The following is a 21,227-nucleotide window of genomic DNA, read 5'->3' as shown; positions in this document are numbered from 1 at the left end:
GTGCTTTGGGGTACCTGGAGCAGAGTGTGAGGTGGCCGTGGGCTGGCGGAGGCTCAGCAGCTGCTGAGGGCAGATGCTCTGCGAAGAGGGCGGGACCACAGAAGGAAGGCTGCTGTCCAGGGTGGGGGGCGAGGCCTGTGGACTCAAAGCATTTTTAGAAAACAGAGCCACCTATTGTTTTGCTCTTGAGTCTGTAATTGCACTAATGTACTGACCACACGTAGCACTGTGACTAATGCCCAGAACAACTGCAGATGCTGAATTAACAGCAAAAAATAGTGCATTTTGTCTCAAGTAAGGAAGGCGACAGAAACTCAACTTCCCTCCTCAAAGAGGCTCCTAGGAGAATACTAAGGTCCATATAATAACTCGGCCCAAATTCCAACCTGTCGCCTCATTCTAGAAGTAAATGAAGACTTTTTCCAAGCCAAGCAGAGGAATCTGGAGAGGTAAGCTCTGGGTGGGGAGGGGGTGTCTCTCCAGGGTCAGGGAGCAGAGCTGGGGGAGCAGGGGAAGTAGCAGCTCCAGGAGAGCCAAGACAGGGCTGCTCTGCCCAGGGGGCTGTGGGGGCAGAGGACTCTAACCTCAGGACTGCCTTAAGGAAGCAGCCGTGGTAATTTGCCCCATGAGAACCTTGCTCTTGTGCCTAGAAGTTTCCTTGTGTTTCTGAGAAAGCCAGTTTGGTGTCACATTAATCTTGACAGATTGAGCTGAAGGCCTAAAACAGGCAGACATAAAAGGGTAAGAACAAGGGTACAAAACTCCTAACCACGGCCAGACGGGCGGGCAGGGCAGCCAAAGGAGAGGCAAGAATTTCATACATACCAAAGATTTGAAGTCAGAAGTGGGAGAGTCAGGGCCTGCTGGGAAGGAAACACAAGTTGAGGCAGGCGGCGCTCACCCTCTGTCCACAGGCCCAGGCTCAGCTCAGCAGACGGAGGTGGACACCGAGGCACGTGTCTGCCCCCAGAGCTGAAAGCCTCCCCTCTGCTCACGGCCTTCCCTGTCCTGCCAGCCTCAGGTCCCAGCAGCTCTTAGCTCGCAAAGCCTCAGCCCACCTCAGGCTGTGCCCCCCCAAACAGGCCGAGTTCCCTCCCCTCTGGAGGGCAGCTCAGTCTTCCGCAGGGAGTCTCTCCCCTTGCTGTGCCTAACAGTCGCCTGGCCTGCGGGGGTTACGAAAATAGAGGCCCTGTCCCCACTCCTGGGTGATCTTGTTTAGGAGCGCCACGGGGGCTCTTACGCACATGCGCACTGCTGGCTGGGAGGTTTGCCTGTGAACCAGGCACTACTAATTTGGGTCCTCAAACACAGGTGTGCAGGAACCTACTTCAATTTATTTCTCAATAACAACCTAATTTCTGGGCTGGGCGCGGTGGCTCACGCCTATAATCCTAGTGCTCTGGAAGGTCAAGGCAGGAGGATCACTTGAGGTCAGGAGTTCAAGACCAGCCTCAAGCAAGAGCGAGACCCCATCTCTACTAAAAATAGAAAAATTAGCCGGGCATGTGGTGTGCACCTCTAGTCCCAGCTACTCTGGAGGCTGAGGCAGGAGGATCGCTTGAGCCCAGGAGTTGGAGGTTGCAGTGAGCTACAATACACCACTTCACTCTATCAGAGGTGACAGAGTGAGACTCTGTCTCAAAATAAACAAACAAACAAAACCCCCACTAATTTGTTTCAAGCCCCCATTGCACTGGGGTGGTGGAAACTTAATTGTCAATTTAGGGGCTTCCCAACTGCACCTGCGGCCCTCCAGTGCTGCCTTAGCCAGACCGTGTTGGTGATGATGAAGGTGTTTCCTCACCTAAGGGAAAAGCTGATAGAATCCCCTGGGGCAAAGGCCAGTTCCTCTTGTTGCTCTGGCCTCAGTGTAGCCAGGGTCACGATCTCAGGGAGGGGAAGCAGCAAATGTGCAAGACTAAGAATGGATCAGCCTGTGACAGTGGTGACCACAACCCAGTGAGGAAGGGGCATGAAGGGGTCCACGATATTGATCTACAACTGAAGTCTTCTCCCCAGACTGCTCCCTCTCCTGCCTTCTCAGCTCCTGCTGTCAGGGCTGTTCTTCAGAATTCTCAAGTCATCTGCACTCCTTTCTACCCTTATTCTAGAACAGTAAGAAATTTTAGAGATCACCTTGCCCACCGCCTTCATTTTACAGGTGCAGAAGTTGTGACTCAGGGACGGCAAACAGAGTCCAGACTGTCATGGACGTGAAGACCGGCCCGTTGGCCTGACGACTTTCTCTTTTTTTTTTTTTGAGACAGAGTCTCGCTGTTTTGCCCGGGCTAGAGTGCCGTGGCATCAGCCTAGCTCACAGCAAACCTCCAACTCCTGGGCTTAAGCAATCCTTCTGCCTCAGCCTCCTGAGTATGCCTGGCTAATTATTTCTATGTATTTTTAGTTGTCCAGATAATTTCTTTCTATTTTTTAGTAGAGATGGGGTCTCGCTCTTGCTCAGGCTTGTCTCGAACTCCTGACCCCAAGTGATCCTCTCACCTTGGCCTCCCAGAGTGCTAGGATTACAGGCGTGAGCCACCACGCCTGGCCTTGAAGACTTCCTCTTCTTCACAGGCTTGTGTGTCTCCTGCATTCTGTGGCCACCACCCAACCACCCGACTAAGCTGTCCTCACTCTTTCGTGGATGACAGTGACAGTGATCAATGCAAAAGCATGACACTGTGCACATGGCAGCAAAGGAATGCCTTCTATCCTTCCTTCCCTCATATCCTGCTCGTTCTTCAAGGGGCTCAAATGCCACCTCCTCCAGGCAGCATTGGCTGCTGCAGTGTGACCTCTCCCTTCCAGCTGCATTTGGAGCTCATAACCCACGTGGCTCCTGCATCTTTATGTTATTCACTTCTCAATAATCAGATTATAAATTCCAAGAGCAGAGTCTTGCCTTACTTGTTTTCCCCTGCAGGGTCTGGCATTGAGGACTATGTGATAACATTTCAGTCACATTGTGTAGCGGATGCTAGCAAAATGCTTAGAAATGTCCACTGAGGCGCACGCCTGTAGTCCCAGCTACTCCGGTGGCCGAGGCAGGAAGATCGCTGGAGCCCAGGAGTTTGGGACAAGCCTGGGCAACATAGTGAGATCTTGTCTCTAAAAATTAACAAAAAAAGTTGCCCAGGCTAGAAGTACAGTGGCACACTCATAGCTCACTGTAACCTTGAACTCCTGGGTATCACGGGATCCTCCTGCCTCCGCCTCCCTAGTAGGTGGGACCACAGGCCTGAGCCACTGCACCATCCTGGAAATGTTTAATTCAAGGGGCAAGGAAACTCCTAGAGTGGCCGAAGTTAAGGGAAAGAACTGGTGCATCAGTCCAGCTACACCTCATTCTAGAACAAGAGGAAAGATGCTAAACATACAAAGGACCCGAAGTCAGAAAGGTTGGGGCTTGCTGTGGACGAGGTGCAGGCTGAGGCAGGAGGTGGCCCACGCTCGCCCCTCGGACCACAGACACGGGCTCGTGGCCCACAGATCCCACGAGCAGCTGGCCTCTCTGGCTGGACGCTGGCCCCTAGTGGGATTTCTGGTGCTGTGAGGTGACCGCTGCTCTCCTGGGGCTGAGAGGTGGGCCCTGCTCAGCATCCTTCCCTGGCCCTGGGGCCTTGTACACAGGCCAAGACTCCGGCCTGGCTGTCTCTCCACCTTGACTGTCTTCACGCCCGAACTCCCAAGGGGCCAAACCTTCCCTGGCACCGCTGGTCCAGTCGGTGTGGCGCGGGTGCTACCTCGGGCCTTTTGCAGCTCGTTGTTTTCTCGTGCGTGGCACATACTAAGTAGGTGCTCAATCACGCTGTTAAATGAATGGATTGTCATATTTTCGGTCTGTTCCTGAGGCTTTTCCTTGGGAGCTGTGATGGGCCAGCGTCAGAGACTTCCCCTGCTGCTGAGCTGGGCAGTGTCCTCCCGCCCCCCCCCCAGCGCCTGAAGGTGGCTCTGTCACCTCTTCCTCTTTCCTGGCACCCACCTGGCACCAGTGGAGGGGTGGCCTGAACAGAGAGGGGTGATAGTTTTGGAAGCATGAGGGGCACTTATGCTTGATGACACCAGCTGTCCTCTCACTTCAGGTCCCGCCCTTATCTCAGAAACTGGGATCACCCGTAGGTAGAAGGTCAGAGAAATACGGGAGCCAACAATTCCTCACCGAGCTCCGCACATCAGTCTCCAAAGGCTTTTAGATTGATCATGTCCTTTAATCATCCCCCATATCCAGCGGGGGTGGGCTGGTGGGCACTGACTCCATTTATCAGATGAGAAAAATGAGGCATGACATGGTTCCTGGCTTTGAGGGCAGATCCGGAACCAGGACTCTGGTCCCACTCTCCTGGCCCAGCACCCTGCCTGGCACCCGGGGCTGGGAGCAGGGTTGGGAGGCTCAGCCAAGGTTTTCATGTATAGACAGTCCCCAACTTACGTTGGTTCTACTTACGATTTGTCAGTGGTAGGAAAGCTGTATGTATTCAGTAGAGACTGTACTTCGAGTACCCATATAGCCATTCAACAAATGACACAAGGATACTCAACACTTTATTATAAAATAGGTTTTGCGTTAGACAATGCTGCCCAGAGGGAGGCTAGCCGTGAGTGTCTGAGCACGTTCCCGGTAGGGTAGGCTGAGCTATGAGAGTAGGTTAGGTGTATGAAATGCATTTTCAATTTAGGGTATTTTCAACTTACTATGGGCTAATCAGATGCAGTCCCATCTTAAGTCCAAAAGACTCTGTGTCCCAGCAGGAGGGAGCTTGTACTTTTATCCAGAGTGTCTTAATAGAAGGAGCCCTGGGGGCATGCAGGCTCATCCCCTCATTTTACAGAGGAAACCTCCCAGGCGGTCAGGAGCTGCCTGGGCCATAAGGTCAATGAGTGACAACAGGCAGAGAGAGGAACCCAGGTCCCCTGGTTTCGGCTTCTTGGCCCCTCACTGTCTCGCTGTTTTTTTTGGGGGTGGACAGAGTCTCGCTCTGTTGCCTGGGCTAGAGTGAGTGCCATGGCGTCAGCCTAGCTCACAGCAACCTCAAACTCCTGGGCTTAAGCGATCCTCCTGCCTCAGCCTCCCGAGTGGCCGGGGCTACAGGCATGCGCCACCATGCCCGGCTAATTTTTTCTATATATATTTTTAGCTGTCCAGATCATTTCTTTCTATTTTTAGTAGAGATGGGGGTCTCACTCTTGCTCAGGGTGGTCTCGAACTCCTGACCTGGAGCGATCCGCCTGCCTCGGCCTCCCAGAGTGCTAGGATTACAAGTGTGAGCCACCACACCTGGCCTCGCTGTGCTCTCTAAATCCCCATGTGCAGAGCACACTGTCAGGATGGGACTTTTGTCCTCCAGTTGCTGGGCCACAGATTGGATCCCACTCAGCACAAGACTGTGGGACCCTCTGTGACTCCCTTTGTTTTTACTGACGAGCAGCTGGAGGCGTTGTGTCCACAGACTGCCCTGACCCCCAGCGACTAGCTGTGTGAAGGGCGACACTTACCATGCCACTGTGCTGGGGTTCTCTGGGGTTTAAATGAGTAGATACACACAGAGCCCTTCACTGAACAGTGCCTGGCCCACAGTCAGTACCGGACAAATATTGGCAGGCATTATTATTCAATTTAGGGTTAGAAGATTTGGTCTGAGGATACTATAATATTTGGCTACACAAATATGAGTGACTCTGCTCTGACCCTCAAAGGAGGCCTCAGGAGGAAGATATTGAATGGTTTAAATTGTTCCAGAGCCAGAGAGTAAAGCTCTTTGGTTTAATTGACCAGACAGAGCCACCCTGCTCGCTTCTCCAAGTGTGGTCCCAGGAGGCCCTCATCTGCCCTGCATCTCGCCAGGGACCTGTCATCAGCAGCTGACTCTATTCCCTGACTCGTGGCCCCAGATTACTGGGGATCTGAGCGCTGGGAGGGGCTGGGCTCTCGGCTGATGGCTGAGAACAGGTGGGTCCTGAAGGCCAGGCCAGAGCCTATTTATGGGGAGGCAAAGCAAATCCAAGCCAAGATTCTAGAGAGAATTGGAGAAGACATTCCCATCTGACCCTCCATCTGCTGGGTAGGGCTGGCCACGGACACCAGGCAGAGCAAGGTGAACTTTTACTGAAAGTAAATGACTAAAATGCTGGGAATGAACCCTCCATAAAAGCATCTGAGAGATGAGTTCAGATCTGAGCAAAGAGCTCCTGGTGGGGTCGGGAGGGTGCTGTGCTCTTTCTGTGAAGGTTCGGGGCTCAGAGGAGCCTAGGGCAGAGGAGGGTAGTGGCTTCAGTGACCCGAGCAAAGGGCACCTGGCTCCAGGGGATCTCTCCCAGAGCCACGCAGTCCACACTTGAGGGCAGCCGAGGCCTCTGCGCCTGCGGGTGAGGTGCAGTCCTCCTGCACCCTGCCTCTCTAAGGACAAGTACCTTAGAGTTGAGGCATGTGAGCACAGGTTAGGGGTGGGGTGGGGCCACCCAAGTCAGGACCTGGCAGCGGGTTTGTCATGGCCCCACCCTGGCCCAGAAGGCTGGGTTAAGGGTGGGGAACGGTTTTCCCCCAGGTTCCTGCCATGCCAAGACTTTAGCACCTTCCGCCCCACCCCCTCCACTCTTCCCCAGCTTCAGTCCTTTACACTGAAGTGGGTTTTTGAAATAGGAAAGCATACACATGGTACACGGCGAGTCTCCTTCTCTGAGACAGTGTCCGTGTGTCCTTATTAAGAGAGCCCGTGGTGGACTGGCCCACAGGAGGTGAGTTCTCTCAGTTGTTCACAGTCGGTTACAGATCGAGCTCCTTGTTCTATTCTTTCCGCCTCTCACCACTGCACTTGACTCATCTTGAAAAAAAAAGGCAGTCCATGCCCGTGCATATGCAAACATGTCTGTCAATATTCTCCTTTTTCCATCTTTTTCTGGTCACAGAGACCCTCCTCCTAAGAGACAGATAAAAGCTCTAGGTTCTCTCCCTAAAATAGGGTACATAAAAACATTTAGGGTACAATTTCAGGGTTTTACACACAGCATGTGGCTCATCTTGCCCGACTCAGCAAGGGATTCTGCTTGTGGCTTACTGCAAGTGGGTCTGATCTACACTGTATTTCCCTGACGCTGTTCTCCCCACGTACACACATCCCCTAACTTCTGGGATCTTGACAAGATCTCAGCAAAGTAGGTCTTCTAAGTCCTTGACAACATGGCTGAAGCAGGCCAGCCATTAGTGCCTTTTTTCATTAGCTTCCCAATTTTACTTATTTATTTATTGAGATAGAGTCTCGCTCTGTTGCCCAGGGTAGAGTGCCGTGGCGTCAGCCTAGCTCACAGCAACCTCCAACTCCTGGGCTCAAGCGATCCTCCTGCCTCAGCCACCCAAGTAGCTGGGACTACAGGTATGTGCCATCATGCCTGGCTAATTTTTTCTATATACTTTTAGTTGCCCAGCTAATTTCTTTCTATTTTTAGTAGAGATGGGGGTCTCACTCTTGCTCAGGCTGGTCTCCAACTCCTGACCTCGAGCGATCCTCCTGCCTCGGCCTCCCAGAGTGCTAGGATTATAGGTGTGAGCCACCATGCCCAGCCCCCATTATATTTAGAATTCAATAAAATCTAAACTCAACATGATCCAGAAGGTCCTTCATGCCTGGTCCAGCCTGAGCCTCCTCCTGGTCTCATCCCATCACATTACCCTTTGCTCGCACTGCTCTGGCCACACTGGCCTTTCCCGTCTTCACTGAGCATGTCAGGGCCTTCACTAAGCTGCTCCCTCTGCCTGAAAAACCATTCCCACTGAGAGTCGCCCTGCTGGCTCCTTCTGGCCACTGGGGTGTCAGCGCAAACGTCCTTCCTCTGAGGCCGTCCCTAATCGCCCTTCCTAATGCTGCCCCCATCCAGCACTCTTTCTCTCTGTTGCATCGTCTTGTTTCATTTTCCTCGGGGCACTTGCCACTTCTGAAATCACCTTATTTGATTCATTATCTACTGTTTATCTTCACCATTAGGGGGCGAGCTCTACAAAGCCCGTGACCTTGCCTATCCTATCTCCAGCACACACTGTGCACTCAGTATCTGTGGAATGAATAAAGGATCCTAGTGGAGGTTAGATAAGAATTCTAACTCACTTCTCCACCCCATCAAGGCTGCTCCTGGCAATCCCTAGCCCCTGTTCTAGGCAAAGTTCCTGCCTTTCCCCCAGATCTTTTTTTTTTTTTTGAGTCAGAGTCTCACTCTGGTCTCGAACTCCTGACCTCGAGCGATCCGCCCGCCTCGGCCTCCCAGAGTGCTAGGATTACGGGCGTGAGCCACCGCGCCCGGCCCAGAGTCTCACTCTGTTGCCCGGGCTAGAGTGCCGTGGCATCAGCCTAGCTGATGTTTGAGCCCAACCTCAAACTCCTGGGCTCAAGTGATCCTCCTGCCTCAGCCTCCCGAGTAACTGGGATTACAGGCATGCACCACCATGCCCCGCTAATGTTTTCTATGTATTTTTAGTTGTCCAACTAATTTCTATTTTTTTAGTAGAGATGGGGGGGGCGGGCTCTCTCTTGCTCAGGCTAGTCTCGAACTGCTGACCTCTAGCGATCCTCTCGCCTTGGCCTTCCAGAGTGCTAGGATTACAGACGTGAGCCACCACGCCCAGCCTCCCCCAGGTCTTAATTGCTGGCCATCCTCTCCTCTTCCCAGATTTCTGGAGCCACTCCCTCCCAACCAGCATCTAACAAAAACTCTTTTGTGATTTTATGCCTGAGGGATTTCATCTGAGTCAATTGGCTTTTCCAGCTCTAGCTCAGCTGAGTCCAAAGGTCTAATCAGCGTTTCCAGTGTAACAGCCAGCAACTCTGTGGTCTGAGGGCTCAGGGCTCCACCCCAGGGGAACGAGGGAACTGATAGAGGACAGTCCGGACTCTGCTCCCTGCACTTTCATTCCTGGGTCATGTGGGAATAAAGGAAGACCAACCAAATGAGGAAAGCAAAGGCTATTTATTCTGAGTTTGCTATAGCGAGGGACTCAGTCACAGACACTTGCATTCTGACAGAGCTTCAAAGGCAGGCAGAGAAGCAGGAATGCTTTACAGTGGAAAAAAGGGAAGGCGATAGGTATACCCTGATTGGAGGCCGTTGGCAAGAGGAAGCTGTACGTGGGCTAACTAGGCGTGTGACTCCTTAGGGGTGCATATTGGGCTTTCTTTGGTTGATCCTAAGTTGCAGGTGGGGAAGAACTTAGTGAAGCTGGCCAGGTTTGGTGGCTCATGCCTGTAATTCCGGTACTTTGGGAGGCCAAGGTAGGAGGATCACTTGGGGCTAGGAGTTCAAGACCACCCTGGACAACATAGTGAGACCCCATCTCTACAAAAATTATTTTTATTTTTTTATTATTTCTTTTTCTTAATTGAATTCTAAGAGAAAAAAATTTTTTTAATTAGCTGGCTGTGGTGGTGCACCTGTAGTCCCAGCTACTCAGGAGGCTGAGGCAGGAGGATTGCTTAAACTCAGGAGTTTGAGGTTACAGTGAGCTATAATCGCACCACTGCACTCCAGCCTGGGTGACAGACTGAGACCCTGCCTCAAAAAAAAAAATTAGGGAAGCTGTCAGTTATTAATCAAGTCCTGGCCATTTGGGGCTGATTGTTGTAGAAGTTATTGTTTAGCTTCCTGGATAGTCACTAGAGACAGAAATCTGGCTTCCTGTGAGACTGACTTACGACAGGCTGATCTCCCGGGTTGTTTGTTGTAGATAAAGAGTTCATTTCTGAGCAGGTGGCTGCAGGTTGTGGATCAGAGTTCTGTTTTTATATGTGGTATGGCCATTAGGCATTTGTATATTCAGTTTCTTAGTCTACAGAGCAGATCAGTCATTTGAGGACTCTATTTTTCCTTCCCTTAAATGTGTGGATGCCTTAGAATAGCAGAATCATGGAGTATTCATTTCCTTCATTCATCAGCTCTCTTCCAAAGGCATTCTCTGTGCAAAGAGTGGTGACAGGGCAATAAGAAGAACCCGACTGGGCCAGGCAGTTCGGGAAGTCAGATGTGATGCCACTGCCAAACTGTGCGCTGCGCCACACAACTGGTCCACAACAGAGACTTCTGACTGGGGGAATTAGGAAGGCTTTATGGATGGTGTGGTTTCCAGAGTTCCACTGTGAAACAAAAGTGCTATTTCTACAGATGGAAATTGGGAAGAGTAAAGGGAGGGGCTCCTGGCAGAAAATGCCATGAAGGGCACAGTCCATCCGGCCTTTAGTCACTTGCTCTCTCTGGGTCTCAGTTCCTCATCAGCAGAGCAGGCGTGAGGCGGACACGGCCTGTGTGAAGGTCTCAGTATAAGCAAGGTCTTCCTGACGGGAAGAGCCTCTCTCCTCCAGACTAGGAGCCTGAATGTCAGCCCCGGGCCGTCATAGTGACAGTAACCAGAATTCAGTGACTATGAGCCCTGCTCTGAGCCCTCACCACAACAGTCCTATGAGGTAGTTATTCACTGTCTGTGTTCTGCAGATGAGGAACTGAAGCACACGGTGGTCCAGTGCCTAGGATCACACACAGTGAGTATCAGAGAGGAGAGGATAGTTAGATTTTGTACTCTGCACAAAATGAGCTGTAACTGTGCTCTTCCAAATGCTGTTTTCCAATTCAAAGTTTTTGTCCTTGAATGTGTGTCCTGCTGTGTATCATTATTAGTCACAGTAAAAATGTAGCCAGGCACGGTGGCTCATGCCTGTAATCCTAGCACTCTGGGAGGCTGAGGTGGGAGGATTGCTTGACATCAGGAGTTTGAGAGCAGCCTGAGCAAGAGCGAGGCCCTGTCTCTACAAAAAATAGAAAAAAATTAGCTGGGTGTGGTGGCACAGGCCTGCAGTCCCAGCTACTCGGGAGGCTGAGACAGGAGGATGGCTTGAGCCCAGGGGTTTGAGGTTGCAGTGAGCTATAATGATGCCACTGTACTCTGACCAGGACGACAGAGCATGACTCTGTCCCAAAAAATAAAACAACAACAACCCCCCCACCCCGCCCAGTCATTACTAAGTACCAGGCATGACCTAAGCATTTGCATATATTAACTCATTTAATCTTTACAACAGCCATCTGAAATAAGGAACTGTGACTATCATTCCCATTTTATAGAGGAGAAAACTTGAGGAGCTAAGTAACTTCCCTGAGGTGGCACAGCCCAGGCCTCTGCACATCTACCTCTGTGCCACGCTATCCCTTGTCAAGCAGGGACATGACTGCCCATCAGTCAAGCCCGGATCCACAGCAGTGGATCCACACGGTGGCCCATGGCTAGGAGCAACCCCAAGTGGTTCTTGCCTTTCTGGGTCCCAGAGCCCACTGATAATCTAACGGAAGCTACAGACACTTTCCCCAGAAAAATGTGCACACACACATATCTGTTGCACACCCTTTAGGAAATTCCATGGGCCCACCCGGCAGGTGGGCAATAAGGGAAGGCTTCTGGGGTGAATGCTTCTGCCCGTGGATATTCTCTAGTCTGGAGCCAAGGGCAAGCCTTTGAGTTCTAAAAGGTTTCATTTTTGAGACAATGGAAACCAAATTCCACATCTACTTTCATTTACTTCATCTGAGAAAGGAACAAAAAGCAGCCTGTCCCGCAGACCCCCATCTTTGAGTTGATCTAATTACCCAGCTTCTCTCCCACACCCAGATGGCTGAACACTGCTGGAGGAAATCTCATAATTCTGCTGATTTATGCCAATGCACATGCTTTCTAATCCCACTGGGTCTGTAACACTCCTTGGCAACTCTTGCTTGTACCAGATAAATGCTCACACCCAGTTCCCACAATGGCCATTCCAACCCTTCTCTAATGAGTCCTTAAACTTTAACAGTTTTCATGTGATAGAAGAAGCACAATTGCACAAACTGTAATTCACACCTGCCATGATTTTTATCCTGTACCCCACTCTGTGCTCTTGAGCCTTCTATCTTCTTTTTAATAGTTACGTATTTAGAGGCTACGGAGCCCCACATGGGGCTAGACCCTAGGATACCTCTCATCCCCTGTTCTCATGGAGCTTACAGCTCACTGACAAAGACCATCATTCAACAAGTAATTACAAGTATGATGAGGGGTACTTAAGGGAGAGTGGAGAATATTATAGAATGTGTTGAGCTGGGGGTTTCGGGAAGGCCTCCCTGAGGAAATGACATTTAAAGCTGAGATTTGACGGATGATGTGTCAGTTAGGAATGCTTTGGGCTACACATAACAGAAAACCTGACTAACAGTGAAACCATAGGATGTTTATTGTTTCCTCAGGAAGCCTGGCTGCAAAGGGTTCCAAAGGTTTTAAGTGGCTTAACAATAACAAGAGCCAGGAGTGGCTGTCTTCGAGAATTTCTTGGCTTCTCTCAGTCACAGGAGGGTTGCAACTTCCTTACATAACATCATCACAAAGCAAAAAGAAGAGAAAAGGCTCTGGTTCCTGAATAGCTCTTTCATAAGGGCACAAAAATGCATCCACAAGTCCCCTGGAGTCTTGTGTCTTTTTGCCCACTCGAGATAGGCAAAGAGGACGAAGGTCACTATGATTGACTTAGACCAGTCATGACTTATCCATGGCACGGTGAGGACCCCGCCTGCCCTGAAAACATTGCTGCCAGTTGGATATCCCATTTCAGGGTCAAAGGGAACCACCAGTTCTGGATATGTGAGACTACGTAATTCAAACAAACCACCTACCAAGGAAAACTTTTTAAAAGCTTGGACATCTTATCTTAAAAGCAGCAGAGAATTATAAGATTTGAGGAATTATTGAATTGAGATGCTGAATATTGAAGCAGATGGAACAGTGGAGGAATGAAGCCTCCCTTCATATACCTTGGGGGTTTTGTTCTGGGAGAGGCTACGCTGCAATTCTGGTAGCCTTGGGAGGCTAGGGAGAAAAATTCAGAGTTCACAGTCTACCTGGAATAGGGACCCTGGTGAACACTGCTCTGCTTTGGGTTGGTCTAGGGATAGAGTGACCCAGAAAGTCTCAAGTCCTGAACTTAAGGTGATTCCAGATTACCAGTACCCTAAAGAGTCCAGCAAAAATATTGGATCATTAAACATGAAATGTCTGATTTCCAATCAAAAGTGTAGTTTATTATATCTCAAACAAGAAGCAGTACAATTAATCAAAGTATGTGCTTAAACTATCAACACAGTTTTGCCATCTTAACGGTAGCTTATTTATGCCAGCTGTGAAGAAGCCTGGAGAGCAAGCAGTGATAAGATCGAGAAAGGCATTTTCCACAGCTTGTTGAAAATTGAATATTTTTCCTTGCAAGAAGTGGTCCAAAGCCTGGAAGAAGTGGTAGTCAGTTGGTGCAAGTTCTGGTGAATATGGTGGATCACAGAGTTTTCAAGTCCAGCCTCTGTAGTTTGAGCAGCCTTGTTTGTGCGACATGTGGTTGAAGTTGTCTTGCAAGAGGATTGGCCTGTCTCTGTTGACCAATCTTGGCTGCTTAATCACAAGCATCCTCCTCATTTCATCAGTTGGTTGCAGTAGACATCTGTTGTAATGGATTGACCAGGTTTGATGAAACTGTAGTGGTAATACCAGTGCTGGACCACCAAACAGACACCATTAGCTTTTTTTGATGAATATTTGGTTTTGGACTGTGTTTCAGCACTTCATCTTTGTCCAACTATTGTGCTGAATGCTTGCAATTGTCAAAAATAATCCATTTTTCATCACACATAACAATACGGTGTAGAAATGGTTTGCCTTTATGTCATGACAGCAAAGAAAGGCAAGCTTCCAGACGATTTCTCTTCTCATGCTCATTTAATTCATGTGGAACCCAACTATCAAGCTCCCTTACCTTGCTGATTTGCTTCAAATAGTCCAATATTGTTGGAATAGTAACGTCAAACCTTGCTGCTAATTCATGCCTAGGTTGAGATGGATTCGCTTCCACTACAGTTTTCAGCTCATCATTATCCACCTTGGTCTCAGGTTGCCCACGTGGCTCATTTTCAAGATTAAAATCATCCTAATAGAACTTCTCAAACCATCGATGTACTATGTGCTCATTAGCCACAGCCTTCCCACTTTGTCGATATTTCAAACTATCTGCACTGCATTGGTTCTACAATGGAATTTATATTTGAAAACAACAGAAATTTTTGACTTATCCGTGGTTTCACAAAAATTGCTCTAAAAAATGTGAAAGATAATCATAAGCCAAAATGTGCATTTGAAAGACTGAGGATGTACCGTCACAATAAACATAAACAAGAAGTGTCAAAGTGAAATGTCAGAGATATCAAGTATCAAAATTAGTACTTAAGGAACTTGGACATTTCATAGTTAATGACATAAAATAATAAAAAATTCTCTTTAGAGAAAGATATTATCCTGGGCCTCAAAATATTTCTATAAATAATGTTTTTTCGTTGTTGTTGAGACAGAGTCTCACTCTGTTGCCCGGGTTAGAGTGCAGTGGCATCATCATAGCTCACAGCAACCTCAAACTCCTAGGGCTCAAGCAATCCTCCTGCCTCAGCCTCCAGAGTAGCTGGGACTACAGATGCGCACCACCACACCCAGCTAATTTTTTCTATTCTTAGTAGAGACAGGGTCTCACTCTTGCTCAGGCTGGTCTTCAACTCCTGACCTCAAGCGATCCTCCTGCCTTGGCCTCCCAGAGTGCTAGGATTACAGGCATGAGCCACCATGCTGGCCTATAAGTAATTTTTCAAAAACAATGTAAAGTACCCAAAACCCAAGGAAAAATAAAAATAGTAGGTACAATAGATAACAGAAACAGATTTATAAGGTCTCCAGATACTGAAATTATCAGTATAGACTACAAGACAATCATTTTTTATTGGTTTTATAAATCTTTTGCTTTAATAAATAAAGCATTTTCATGGCTTAGGTTTCAAATCACATTTACAGATGAGGGAAACATTTAGGCCCAAATAGGTAACGGTGAAGCTACTGGGAGGAATGCACGTGCCACATGCGTTTTAAACCTAAAGAGCGAAGACTTCAAAGCAGAGAACACCATACACATCACCCTCTGGACTCGATAACTGGGAGCCAACGAGCAGGAGACTTGGCGAAGTTCACGCAGCCACCATCTGATCCGCTCACCCAACGCGGCAGGACCAGCTAAGAGCTGTGTTGCTCTGAGATGAACTAGAGGTGGGGTCCTGATCACGGCAAGTGATCCCACTGTTCTCCCACTGTTAGCAATTAGGCCAAGGGCACTGGCCATAGAAGGGTATCCACCGATAAATACAAAGCAGTATTAGGACAGCAAAGAGGAAGCTACACAGACACTCTTGTTTTTTCAAGTATCAGAAGCTTCCATATTGTAGCAGTAGAACAGTGGATAGACTTTGTCTCCTAAAGGCCTAGTCCAAAAAATGCCCCTGGGCATCTGCACCACAGAAGGCTCCCACACTTCTGGCATCATCTGCTGGGCTATGAGGTCCAGCTGGCTTTCTAGGGTGTCGGAAACCTTTATTTTTCGATCCCCATTATAGATCTCAATGCCACCAGCTATTTCCTCAGGCCAAGTAGGCCTCCTGATCAATCTGGACATCAACATCATCTTCAGCGGCAATTCTGTACATAGGGATCACCTTTTGCACTGCAGCCTTTGCCAGAAGTAAATCTTGTTTCCTGCAATGAACAATCATTAAGGGCTCCAACAGCTGGTACAAACCCTGGAGGACCAGTCCACCCAGCAGCACTTGGTACCTGGTTGTATCTTTTACCACCTTGCTGGGTCTCTGTTTTGCTTCATTAAGTAGGTCTGTGATAAGGACATCTCTTGCTTTGAGGACTCTGAGCCTTGCTTGCTTCACCAAATTGGACATCTGAATTTTCTTCTGCTGCTCAATCTTCTCTTTCTTCTCATCATATTCCATACTCTTCAGTCTTTAGGTTTGCACAAGCCGACCCTTTTCAATGTTAAGCTCTTCTCCTGCCTTTGCATCTATTTCTTCTGCCTTTTCATTGGCTTCTTGTTCAATGAAAGCCATCATATGCTTAATCTGCTTTTACAAGTCAGCATTGCTGAGGGCCAAGGCGAAAGCAATGCTGAGCCCATGGGCAACAGGCTCAAGCTGAGGTTGAGGAGAGTAGTGGGAGGAACGAGAAGAGGAAAACTCAGCCACAAAACAATTATTATATTTAAGGAATAAAAGCCAAGATTGGAATAATTAGTTGGGAACTGAAAACTTTTAGAATTGATATAGTGGATTTTTTTAATTAAAAACACTTTTTTTAGGCTAGTCAAGTGGATCAGTGGGTTATAGTGGATTTAAAAAAAAATTATGGAACTGAAAATTACAATAACCAAAATTAAGAACTGGATCAGAAAGTGTTAGCAGCATGTTAGATATAACAGAAGAGAAAAACTAATAAACTGGAATACAGGTCAGAAATAAATATCCAGAATAATGCATAATGAAGCAAAATGATAGCAAATGTAGAGGAGAAAACGGATGTCAATGGAAAGGTAAGTAAAGTCCTATCAAGAGAGGAAAGAAAGTCTATACACATATCCAAATATCACATGTACCTCATACATGTGTACACATATTCTTTTCTTCTTTTTCATTTCTTTATTAGTGTCATATACACTGATGCCAATAAAACTGTCAAGTATACACATATTCTGTACCAATAAAAAAATTTTAAACGCCGGGCAAAGTGGCTCATGCCTGTAATCCTAGCCCTCTGGGAGGCCGAGGCGGGTGGATCGCTGGAGGTCAGGAGTTCGAGACCAGCCTGAGTGAGATCCCGTCTCTACTAAAAATAGAAATAAAAATTATCTGGACAACTAAAAATATATATAGAAAAAATTAGCCGGGTATGGTGGCGCATGCCTGTAGTCCCAGCTACTCGGGAGGCTGAGGCAGTAGGATCCCAGGAGTTTGAGGTTGCTGTGAGCTAGGCTGATGCCACGGCACTCACTCTAGCCCGGGCAACAAAGTGAGACTCTGTCTTAAAAAAAAAAAAAAAAATTTTAAAAAGAGAGAAAAGAATAGACATAGGCATATTTGAAGAAAAAACGGCTGAAATTTTTCAAGAATTGATGAAACACACCAAATCATAAATTTAAGAACCCAACAAATCCCAAGCAGGATAAATAAAAAGAAATCCACTGTCTAATGTATTACAACAAAACTGCAGAAAACCAGCCAAAGAGAAAGCCATGAAAGCAGCCACAGTAAAACAGACAAATTATCTTCAAAAGCCATAACACTTGGAGGATTCACACTTCCTGATTTCAAATCTTACTACAAAGCTACATCAATCAAGACAGTGTGATATTAGCATAAAAGGAGACATAAAGATTAATGGAATAGAATTGAGGGTTCAGAAATAAATCCTCGCATTTACAGTCAATTGATTTTCAACACAGCTGCCAAAATAATTCAATGGAGAAAGAACAGTCTTTTCAACAAATGGCTATGGACAACTGTATATCCACATTGCAAGAATGAAGTTGGAACCCTAACTCACACCATATACAAAAATTAACTCAAAATCGATCAAGGACCTAAGTGTAAGATCTAAAAACAGAAACACACAGCAGAAAACAAACACAGGGATATATCTTCATGACCTTGGGTTAGGCAATGGTTTTTGTGGAGTCTGGAGTGCAGTGGTGTCATCATAGCTCACTGTAGCCTCAGCCTCCCAAGTAGCTGGGACTACAGGCATGCACCACCATGCCCAGCTAATTTCTTTTTTTTAATTTTTTTGTAGAAACGAGGTCTCACCATGTTGCCCAGACTGGTACAGCATTATTAATAAAAATTCACCAAAAAGTGGTAGCAACCCAAATATCCAAGAGCTGATCAATGGATAAATAAAATGTGCTATACAAGGGAATATAATTCAGCCACAAAAAGGAAACAAATACCGATACATGAATGAATCTTGAAAATATTATGCTAAGTGGAAGAAGCCAGACAGAAAGGCCACATGTGGAATAATTTCATTTATATAAAATGTTCAAGGCCGGGCGCGGTGGTGGTGGTTCACGCCTGTAATCCTAGCACTCTGGGAGGCCAAGGCAGGAGGATCGCTCGAGGTCAGGAGTTTGAGACCAGCCTGAGCAAGAGTGAGACCCCATTTCTACTAAAAAAATAGAAAGAAATTAACCAATTAAAAATATATTAAAAAAATTAGCCGTGCGTGGTGGCACATGCCTGTAGCCCCAGCTACTCGGGAGGCTGAGGCAGAAGGATCGCTTAAGCCCAAGACTTTGAGGTTGCTGTGAGCTAGGCTGACGCCACGGCACTCCAGCCTGGGCAACAGAGTGAGACTCTGTCTAAAAAAAAATATATATATATATATATATATATATATATATATATGCAGAAGAGGCAAATCTATAGAAAATAGCCTAGTGATTGCTTAGGGCTGGGGGAAGGGGAATAGGGGAATAGAGGAATTTGGTCCATAACATCTACCTCAGTTACCCACATCTCAAACTTGAGAGTCGTGCTAGACATCTCCCTGAGCAAACAGGTTCTGTCAATCCTAGCTCCCAAATAGCTTTATAAAACGTTCCCTCCCTCTTCATTCCCTCTACCATTAACAAAGTTCAGGATCTCAGAATTTCTCAGTTATTATTGACATTGAAGAATTACAATTTCAACCTCTGAACTGGTCCCCCAGTCCCTACCCTCTCTCCAGCTTGCCTATTGCTATTTACCTGTCTGTCCATTCATCTAATTTATCTTTTTTTAAAAGATCTGCTCATATTACTTTTCTTTCACAATCCTTCAAAGATGTATATCCCCAGGTTGGCACGACTTCTAAGGATCTTCAAGATCTTCCAGAAAGCAGGACAAAGTCTAAATTTACCACCTCATGCTTAACTATTCCCCAACACCTTTTTGTACTTCCATGATACATTTTTTCTTCCTTTCCTTTTCCTTTCCTTCTTTCCTCCTCTTCCTTCCTTCCTTCCCTTCTCCTCTCTCTCTCTTTCTTTGAGACAGTCTTGCTTTGTCACCCCGGGTAGAGTGCAGTGGTGTGATCATAGCTCACTGTAGCCTCAAATTCCTGGGCTCCAGCGATCCTCCTGCCTCAGCCTCCTGAGCAGCTGGGACTGCAGGTGTGTGCGACCACGCCTGGCTAATATCGTGGCACATTCTTCAAATATACCATACATCCTGCCCTACTGCCTCCTCCTGGAAGATCTCCCTGAAGGCCAGGCTAGGTGGCTCACAGAATTCTGAGATATTTCTATCATTAGATATTCAAGTCTCCACAGACGTTACAGTCCTTGAGGACAGTGCTTTAGTACTCTTTACAGCTAGAATACTTTTAGCACTCCGCCTGACGCAACAAGGACTCTTTGATTACTTTAGCTGAATTTTGCACACATCCAACGGTTTGTACATCCTTCCCTTCCAACAAAATCCTACTCAAGCTTGAATTCCTCCATGAAGCGGTCCCTGGCCTCCCTAAGTAGTCAGGAGCTCTGAGTCCTTTATCCACCGCCCTTGAATTTAACAAATTATATTTTAGTAGTTTATACAACTGCCCTAAATGTTAACACTTTCACTTTTTCTTGCTAACAGCAATCCTCCCCATGCTTCCAGCCTCTCTCCAAACTCACCTGCTTCATTTAATAGTTCGCCGGTTCCTATAGAGAATTCTTTCTTTCAATTCAGCACGTGAAGCGTCTATTAAGTACTTGTTATTCTTTCATCGTAGCCGCCTATTATTGCTCTCCCAGTTCCCTTCCTCTCCTCCGCAACAGACTGTCAACTGCAGGCGCCCCCCCCAGCCTGCAGCACTTGGCACTGCACTTTGCGAATGCAGCCCCGGGGCATCTCCGGGAACCTCCCGCAGAGACAGAGCCCTTTAAAGACAGACGTCTCCAAAGGTAGGTTCGGCCTCCTGATGAGACGCCTACACCGCCCAGGGATCCGCGGGCTCCCCGCGACTGCAGGTTAGCCCCGGCAAGCACGGCGCGCGCAGGGGCGGGGTGCGGTGAGAGCGGCCCCGCCCCGCCCCGCCCCGCCCGCCCGCCCGCCCGCCCGCCCGGTACCTCCGCTCCGGCCGCTGCCGCCCCGGCGTGGGAAGTCCGCGCAGGCGCAGTGGCACTCTCGAGCACGTGACGCGAGCGGCGCGGGCGCCCCCGGCGGGGGCGGGGCCGGGCGTCGCCCTTGCGCGCTCCTAGGGCGGCGCGGTGTGGTGTTTGCTGAAAACCTGCTTGGCTAGAGACAGCCAACTGGCCCCCAAATGAATAAGTAAATAAATAAAAGTCCGTGAGGAGAGGAGGAGGGGGCGGCGGGTGTCGTTTGAAAGCTACTGGAGGCTCAGCTTGTCCCTGGCTGGGGCAGGACGGTGGTCCTTGGCTCACCCTCTCCGCCAGAACTGGGGCAGGAGACGTCCCGCTTTCTGGAAGGTTGTTCTGGCAGCACAGAGGACTCGTCTCCGCGGACCCGAGTCTTCATTCTGCTTCTTTCAGCTCCAGCCTTAAGGCTCCGGGCTCCTGGGGGCAGCAGTGTAAGGCTGGAGAGTCCGTGTCACCGCCACCCGCCGTCCAGCTCAGCGCTGGGGCTACGGTCCCCTTCCCTCCGGCGGCACTGGAACGACACGCTCCTAACTGGCCTCCCAGCCTCCCTCCTTGCTGGCTGCCGACTCTACATTCTAAAAAAGGCAAATGGAACACATCCTCTGCCTGAAACTGCCAGTGCGCTCCCGGGCTTGGAGGCGCCAAGATCCACTCTAACCCCTGCGGATGAGGCATTCTGAGGAGCTCCAGGTTCCAGCCACATCCAGAGGAAGGCCACCAAAGAGCCGGGCCCTTTCAGCCTTGATGCTTGTACATAATCTGCCCCTCGCGCCTTCCACTTCTGTCCAGCCTTGCGGCCCCAGAGGCCTTCGCCACGGCACCCCCCTGTCCCCAGCACTGCTCCCACCCCTGCGAGTTCCTGTCGCACTGAGAGCGTGCCCTGTACCCTAACACTTACCACACCTGCTGGGTTCATGGATTGCAAACAAAAGGGGCTGTGTGTTTCTGGATATGTATCCCTCAAGTCTTACACAGTACACATAGGGCTTCAATAAATGGATATTGAAGCAATCAAGGCATGGGTTCCAAGGATCAGAAGTGAAGACTTAAAAATGTCAGGATGGGCTGTGGCATTTTGGGGGCTCCCCAGGGCCATGAACCCTGTCCTTTTCACCTTGCATCCTAATCACTAGCTAACAAGATAGCGCTCCTTTTAAAATGTTTGAATAAATTCAAGATGACAAATAG

The 21,227-nt window shown here is 48.4% G+C and overlaps 1 pseudogene; it reads right to left on the bottom strand.

Moving 5' to 3' along the window:
• Positions 1–14,665: 14,665 nt before the first annotated feature.
• Positions 14,666–16,258, bottom strand: LOC123633933 (annotated as a pseudogene).
• Between the last annotated feature and the right edge of the window lie 4,969 nt (positions 16,259–21,227).

This window comes from Lemur catta, chromosome 3, assembly GCF_020740605.2.
Source record: "Lemur catta isolate mLemCat1 chromosome 3, mLemCat1.pri, whole genome shotgun sequence".
NCBI classification, from domain to species: domain Eukaryota; kingdom Metazoa; phylum Chordata; class Mammalia; order Primates; family Lemuridae; genus Lemur; species Lemur catta.
The sequence above is the reverse complement of the archived record's forward strand: the minus strand, read 5'-3'. Positions and strand labels throughout refer to the sequence as shown.